Source organism: Macrobrachium nipponense, chromosome 1, assembly GCF_015104395.2.
Source record: "Macrobrachium nipponense isolate FS-2020 chromosome 1, ASM1510439v2, whole genome shotgun sequence".
Taxonomy (NCBI): Eukaryota; Metazoa; Arthropoda; class Malacostraca; order Decapoda; family Palaemonidae; genus Macrobrachium; species Macrobrachium nipponense.
This window is the reverse complement of record NC_087200.1, coordinates 195,440,072-195,448,674: the sequence shown is the minus strand read 5'-3', so window position 1 is coordinate 195,448,674 and position 8,603 is coordinate 195,440,072. Positions and strand designations below refer to the sequence as shown.

The window sequence follows — 8,603 nt, the reverse complement described above, 5'->3', positions numbered from 1 at the left end:
CAAAGTTGCTATATACGTTGTAGCAAGGTTAATCCAACTAGAGATTCACAAGTGTCCAAACCCGACCTTTAATAGAGTCTTAAAACATATCAGTATTTCTATATAGTGTCTAAATTATGTATTTTTCAATTCACTGTTTAATAAAGAAAGACATAGAAGGGCATTTCCTTTTCTACTACTTTGTGGATATCATGAAATGAATAATTTTCAGTCGAGTTACCGTATGTGGTTTAGTTTGGGCCAAGGGCCCGTCTATGTGAGACATCATATCCGCGAATCCTCAAAAATTCTCACGGGAGCGAAGGAAACTCGTACCGAACTTCAAGACTTTATTCCTCCTTCTCAAACAATTCAAATTTCAAACAGCTCAGGGAGATACCAACAGGTTCCACAGTTCTTTTTTGATAAATCTCAGTTCACTCAAAATTCACAGAAATGGTACAGACAAGATACATAGACAAATTGGTACAACAATTTACAGTCTTCATATAAAAATAGCAATTAACTCTGAAAAAGGAAGGGCATAAATACGACACAGCACAGGGTGTGGGTGAAAGGGAACAGGGAATGGGCAATTTTCAAAGGCGTCATCTCAGCAAAGGGGAAAACAACATTCGTTTTACAACAAAACCACAAGATTTACTTGATTAAACACACTACAAGTGTCATATAAGAAATGTTTTTTTAGATTAGTAATGAAAATACGTAAATTTCAAATATATAATATCCAATGTAAACAAATAGGGAGCGTTCTTTTGGATGCTACAACATACATTTCAACAAACGTAAACACAAATCAAGAGCATTCTCTTGGACAACAAACATACATTTAACATCCTCCCACCATAGGAGAGTCAACACTCCTATCATCATAACAACCTCCACTACAATCTCTTAACCTCAAATTTACAAGTCAAGTTTAACAGGTACCTTAATAGACCTCCCTTTTCGGGTTTTGGTACCTACAGTAGACTCAGTGGGTGATTCAACTGGGTCCAAAAGGTCATCTACAATGGGATTGTCCCTTATTTCATCAGGGGAATTACAAACACTTTCCTCACTGATATCAGATATCTCTAAATTGTATAGGTTTTGAACAGGTCTAATTACAAATCCACGTCTAGTTTTGACCTTGGCACTTCTCACCATTCCATCCCTTCCAGGGTATAACTCAGTAATAACTCCAAGTGGCCACATCAGCCTAGGCACTCTTTCTTCCTTTACTATTACAAACAGAACCCCTTGTTAAATTACAATTAGCTTTGAATCCCTTTACCATGCAAGGCAGATTCCTAAGGTACTCTGATTGCCAGATGTTCCAGAATTTCTCCAACTGACTCAGACGCACAGCCTCTCTTACACACAAATCTTTCGAGGTCACCCCTGAGGCAGAGTCATCAGCCAGTTCCACCTGAAAACCTGCTGAACGACCAATAAGAAAATGAGATGGGGTGAGGGGATTAGCAACATCAGGTTCTTCACCTACAAATGTCAAGGGTCTAGAATTGATACATGCCTCCACCTCATGGAGAGTGGTTTCTAATTCACTCCTAGACAAAGTCTTAGTGCCCAACGTCTTTCTCAATGCAACCTTTACTGATCTAATGAGGCGTTCCCACCAACCTCCCCACCAAGGCGCATTAGGTACAATAAACTTCCATAGGGGTGCCATGGGGCCATAATGTTGTTTCAATAGGTTGGAGGCACCCAGAAAGGTTTTAGCATTGTCAGAGTAGAACACAGAAGGGACACCACGTCTTGCCGTAAACCGCCGAATTGCCAAATTGCAATCAGTAACTGAAAGAGACTCGGTAAGCTCTAGGTGGACAGCTCTGACAACAGCACAAGTAAAAAGAAGGATATACAACTTCTTGGAGGGGAAATCAAGACAAAATAAGGGACCAGCAAAGTCTAGACCTGTAACAGTGAAAGGAGGGGCAGATTTAACTCTTAATTTCAGGAAGGGGGGCCACAGGCTGAGAACAGGCCTTGGCTTCACATCGACGACAAGCAACACATTCTCTGCAAACCCCTCTTAGCAATCTGACGAAGACGAATGATCCAATAATTGTTTCGAAGAGTGGAAACAAGCACAGCAACACCAGCATGTTTAAGCAATTTATGCTGGAAACGAACCAACAACAAAGCAACATGAGTGCCAGGGACAATTATAGGGTGCTTACTCTCAAAACTCAAATCTGCATTCTCTAAGCGACCACTTATTCTTAGTAGTTCCTTCCTCATCTAGATAAGGATCAAGTTTGACCAAGGGTGACCCCTTAGGGAGGGGTTGAGACTTACCCAGCGCATTTATTTCTCGAGCAAGGCATCTCTTTGAGCATAGTAAAGCAGTTTTACCTTTGCTTTTGTCAATTCTTCATAAGTCAAGGGCCACCAGCTTTAAGGGATGAAGCTCTACAGTTACCAACAAATCTTAACACCCAACCTACTACATTTGAGCGCCTTCAGAAAGGAGCTCCACCGGGAGAACTCAAACAAAGGCGGATCTGACTCAACTGCAACAACACAAACAGTGTCAATTTCACCTTGCTCTTCTAAGGGGAATCCCTCTGTCATACCTTCCTGAGATGGGTGAGATGAGGTGCGGAGCCAAGCAGGACCCACTAACCAAACCTCAGACTGCGTGAGTTGCTCCGCATAAACACCTCTCGATATCAGGTCTGCAGGGTTGTCCTTGCCAGGACAATGTTTGCCAACAAGATGGTGGGGTCAATGCTTGAATTTCCACGACCCTATAGCAATGAAAGTTTTCCATCTATTTGGTTTCTCCCTTTATCCATGCTAGGGCAACAGTAGAATCTGTCCAACATCGAATTGAAACCTCCTGGACCAGCCGCAATGCCGATTTCACAAATACAACCAGTCTAGCACACAATAAGGCACCAAGTAATTCTAGCCTAGGGAGAGAAACTTTCTTTATAGGGGCTACCTTACCTCTAGCAGCAACCAGCGATACCTTGAAATTACCCCATTTCTGGCAACTCTCACATAACACACAAGCACCATATCCCCTTTCCGAGGCATCACCAAAGGCATGAAGTTCAATAGCAGGAATATCTCTCCAGGAACACTCTGAAAATAAGTAACGATTAATTCTCAATGATTCAAGCACAGAAAGTCCTACAACCCCACAACTTAACTCTGCCTTGCATAGCCTCAGGTAATGGTTCATCCCAGTCAAGACCTAATCTCCAGATTTCTTGGAACAGTATTTTTGCATGCATAACAAAGGGACATATGAACCCCAGGGGTCAAAACATCGAGCAATAAGGCTTAATACATTTCTCTTGGTACAAACAATACCCCCAAAAGGGAGGTCCACATTCTCTACCTTAAATGTAAAACAATCAGAGGAGGAAACCCAGTGTAGCCTAACACCTTTACACATTCTACTCTAGAATCTTCTGTCATGGGCATGGTTTTATTATTAGAAGTACACTTTGACAGGGACATAACCAGCCTTCTTCAACATATCACAGGCTTCATTAAATCTTACACTAGGCCTCAGCAGGGCTATCAGCCCAGAAAGCCAATCATCAACATACAGATTTTCAAGCAATTCAGAAGCCACCTCTGAGGGAGGGTATTTCTTTAAATGAAATTTCAAAGTGGCATTCAACAAAAAGGGACTACTCTTATTTCCAAAGGGTACTCCTTACAAAACAAAATGTTTTAAATGTTTTACAATGTCATTTTTTCTTCAACAAAAATAACCTGTGAACATCACTGGTCCTCCCTTCTCACCTGTATTTGAAGAAAGCCTTTGTAATATCAGCAGTTAAGGCCACCTTCCACCTTCTGAATCTCAGTAAACCTCTACTAAATCAGGGTTTAAGGAAGGACCACTTTCTAAACAGTCATTAAGGGATATACCATTGCTGCCACGAGCTGACCCATCAAACACAGGCCTGATTTTTGTGGAGAGACTCGCCTCCCGCACTACAGTCTGTGTGGCAAATAGAACACTGGGTACCCACCCTCCAACTGATGGAGTGGGATCTCTTCTATAATGCCCTCTTTCTCATACTCTTCAAACACCTTATAATATTGTTCTTGCAGACAAGGGTCCCTATCTAACTTACGACTAAGATTGTCCAATCTTCTCAAAGCGTGGTGTTCTTTGTTAAGTAACTCTAACTTTACAGACCCTGATTTTCCACGAAGGGCCACCTCATAACGGCCTTCCTTGTAACTTACAAACCTTTCAAATTGCACTATGGTAGGGTCAGGCTTAATAGCTCCAGACCGTGTTTCCTGGGCTTGAATGCCTACAGATTCTAAATCCCAAAATTCAGTCAATTATCCTCCTGAAAATTAGAAAATGTTAACAGTTGCACACCTGCACCACAGTTATCTTCGGACCTATTATAGGATCCAGACAAAACCAACCAAAAACAGACTCTTGGGCTACAAGCCCTTCATGACATATAACCTTGTTAGGAATCATCAGTTTCCAATACAGATCTAGCCCAATCAACATATCCACCTGTATCTTTCGGTTGGATCCATACTCATCTGCTAGATTTACATGTTGAAAAGGCTCTAAGCACCTAGGATCCACCTTGGTCCTACATAAAGGGGGACAAATTTACATTAATCTCAGCAACCTTAAAGCTATATTTGTGGTTATTTGCCCCCAAACTCATCACCTCATAAATGCTACACAAATCTGCTTGGAGGCTTTACCCCCACCAAAGGCAGAAAATGATAAATACTCAGAGGTCAACCACTTAGGCCTGACCTTTTTTACCAAGTCTCTTGAAATGTAGGATCGATCCGATCCTGTATCAAACATTACAGTGGCAGAAATAATACCTTGATAGCCTACAACCTTTATCTTGGCTGTTTGTAATACACAACACTTCTTAATAGCCTTAGCCCTTGACTCACAAGGAGCTACTCCCACATGTGTAACAGATTCACTCTCCCCCTGCACCTTTTTCTCCTTCAGGGGTTTTTTCACTAGCTGCTACGGGTTTACCACTTCGGACCTACGGCATATAAGAGCATGGTGATGGCCACCCTTACACTTTTGAAAACACCTGGCCCAGCAACCCCTTGCATAATGGCCAGGAGATAAACACTTCAGGCACAGCCGCTTCCCACGGATAGCTTCTTCTCTTTCTTGAAGAGAGAGCTTCATTATACCATAACACTTTCTCTAGGATGCAATTTTCCGCAGAAAGCACAATGCTGCTTGGAAGCACTATCTTCTGATGAAGTTTGAAGGGCAGAGGCCGAACTCTGGACGAGCTTTTTTCTGCCTTTTTTCTACGCCAGGATCCTCAGCCATTCGGGTGGATTCAGCCCCTTAAGGGCTTCGGCCCTTTCTCGCCCCTCTACTTCTCCTTGCAGGAATTCCAGCAGCCCATCCAGGTCCCTCCTTCGTCTTGTAGAGTGCGAGACCACTCCAGCCTGACATCGTGAGGGAGCAGGGACAGGATCATGGGCGCCAATACCCGCCCATATTGGTCCCCTCCTACCTCGAGAGCTGCTAAACTGCGAACGTGGGCTATTACGTCATCTTTCAACTTACGCAACGCCGAGAGTTGACTGGTTCGTACGTTCAGGGTGTTGTCCTGACATCGCAATTCTGCATCAGGTCCTGAATGTGGGCGGAAATGATCTTGTTCGGTTTAGCATACCTCTCTTCTAACAGTTCACAAGCAGCTTTATAATTTGCTGCCGTCTGAGCTAGACCCTGTATAACTCTCTTCGCCTCGCCCTCTAACACAGAGTGCAGGTACATGAATTTATTAACAGGAGGCATAGGCTTATCATCGACAATAGCCTTAAACTGATCCCAAAACGGCATCCACTCTGTTATTTTCCCGCCAAATTTTAATAGCTCAAGCTTAGGCAATTCACACTTAGTGCTTCACTATTAGGCTCACTTGCAGAAACTATACTACCCTCACTAGCCTTATTATTAGAGTTCACAAGTCTATCATTACCTAACCTTTCTAGGACATCTGCAGCAGCAATGCGTTTTGTTTTGCGTAACTCACTGAGAAAAACCGTAGGCTTCGTAGGCTCCTTTTTTGACTTCTTCAGGATCATTGATCAAGCCTTGCACCTTATCATTGAGCTCAACCCACTTGGACTTACTGTGGTCGAATTCATCTATTAGGGTAGTCAACTCACGCCAGCTTGGTTGGCCTTGTAGATGAGCACTTAAACTTTCCGCGGCACAACGCAGCCATGTCTCGGCGTCGACTCTCTCTAGAGTAAGCTTTCTGAATTTGTTCGCGTTGTCGGGAAATTCTCCGTCACTTTCTTCTTCTCCCGGGTTCTGGGCACCATGTGGTTTAGTTTGGGCCAAGGGCCCGTCTACGTGAGACATCATATCCGCCGAATGCCATCAAAAAGTTCTCACGGGAGCGAAGGAAACTCGTACCGAACAGGGCTGCCAGATTTTCGTTACCGACTTTATCGTAACTGATGGTTCAAAATTATCGTTTTTTCGCCAAAATTATCGCAAAATATATCGTATGCATGTGAGAAATTATCGTATCTTTTATAATTACACTATGCTCTACAGCAATCAACATTTCTTGGTATACATTAACTATGATAAGGCAAAAATAGTATGAATCAAACTCTTCTGGTTCATTATAAAAAAAAATGTGACATTTTTACAGAGAATAAATATATGAAACTGAAACCCTACATCATACATCGTGCATAGCAAACAATAAACCAAATTAAAGAAATTGTTCTTTTACCAAAATTAAAGGAAAAGTTTTTACTTTAGGCTAAGTTGTCATACAGCGTGAAGTTTTTTTAACGTCTAAGTAGAGTGGCCATTTCTAAATTTCCAAAAAGGAGGACACCTCATATGTTTGTGTATGTATGTATGTATATATATATATATAATATATATATATATATATAATATACAGAGAGAGAGCGAGAGAGACAGTAACTTTTACTGCTAACAAAAAAAAATTGATTTTACTGAAATTCCTGTACTACTATAAAACCCCATTTGTGTTCTCAGCTTGATTGCCTGGAGGTTTATTTCTTGTAATTCCAACACAACCTCTGAGAGCTAGCGAGAGAAAACAAGCTTATTTTTCAGTTGAAATTTAGCTTGGCAAAGCTGGATTTAATATTACTACGAAAGTAAAAACCGTTTGCTACCTACCATCATTTTTTAATTTTATTTCTCGCCTCCCAAGAAAGGAGGACAAATGCACGTCCTCCTTAAGGTTACGGAGGATGGAGGACGTCTGGCCACCCTACGTCTAAGCATGTCTTTGGATGGCGTAAACATAACACAGGACTCCTGGCTTTTGATACACTCAGAGGCCAATAAAGCACCATTAACAGTTTGTGTATTTAAACTATTTCTTATTTTTGTCCTAAAAATAGTGATCTTACTGAACAATCTCACATTCAGCATTCGAGTGGGAAAGACTGACTGCGCACAGAGCAAAATCTGCCAGTTCAAAGTTATTGCCACTCAGATCATTTCGGATGTTTACAATATCAGCATAATTGCCTCGTTCCACAGAGAGAGAGAGAGAGAGAGAATGGTCTAATGTCTCTCTTAAAAGGGGTCAGCGATAAGATGACCTCTTTGCCATTGGTAATTGAGTAGAGGGTGATGAAAATACACACGGGACAATATAATTCCAACCCTACCGATCTCAATAATCTCAAAACACAATTATCTACATATCCTAAGGGAAATTGTCACTTTACTTTTTCATAATTTTCAATTGGAAAAATTTAATCTTGAAAAAAATGCTTTTTAATCATCTGGAAATAAACAGATGCCAGAATTATCGTATAAAATGTACGATAGTTCGATCCGGTATCGTACATCGTATCAGAGGCAGTTTAATCGTACATGTACGATAATTATCGTACGAATGGCAACCCTGGTACCGAACTTCAAGACTTTATTCCTCCTTCTCAAACAATTCAAATTTCAAACAGCTCAGGGAGATACCAACAGGTTCCACAGTTCTTTTTGATAAATCTCAGTTCACTCAAAATTCACAGAAATGGTACAGACAAGATACATAGACAAATTGGTACAACAATTTACAGTCTTCATATAAAAATAGCAATTAACTCTGAAAAAGGAAGGGCATAAATACGACACAGCACAGGGTGTGGGTGAAAGGGAACAGGGAATGGGCAATTTTCAAAGGCGTCATCTCAACAAAGGGGAAAACAACATTCGTTTTACAACAAAACCACAATTTACTTGATTAAACACACTACAAGTGTCATATAAGAAATGTTTTTTAGATTTAGTAATGAAAATACGTAAATTTCAAATATATATATCCAATGTAAACAAATAGGGAGCGTTCTTTTGGATGCTACAACATACGTTTCAACAAACGTAAACACAAATCAAGAGCATTCTCTTGGACAACAAACATAACATTTAACACCGTATAACGAGGTCGTGTAGTACACTTTAATTGCATGATCAAATATCAAAAATTTTCACGCTTATGATAAAATGTCATTGCTACGAAATGCCAGTAAACAGATTCGTCTTCCTACCCCCACAATCCTTCAGTCATCACATAATATCATGTCATACTCTGAGCGTTCGTTTA

The 8,603-nt window shown here is 41.0% G+C and overlaps 1 protein-coding gene across 5 annotated transcripts in view; it reads right to left on the bottom strand.

The window, feature by feature from the left end:
- The window catches only part of LOC135219980 (uncharacterized), a 130,368-nt gene that overhangs the window by 100,538 nt on the left and 21,227 nt on the right, over positions 1–8,603 (bottom strand). The window lies entirely within an intron of this gene.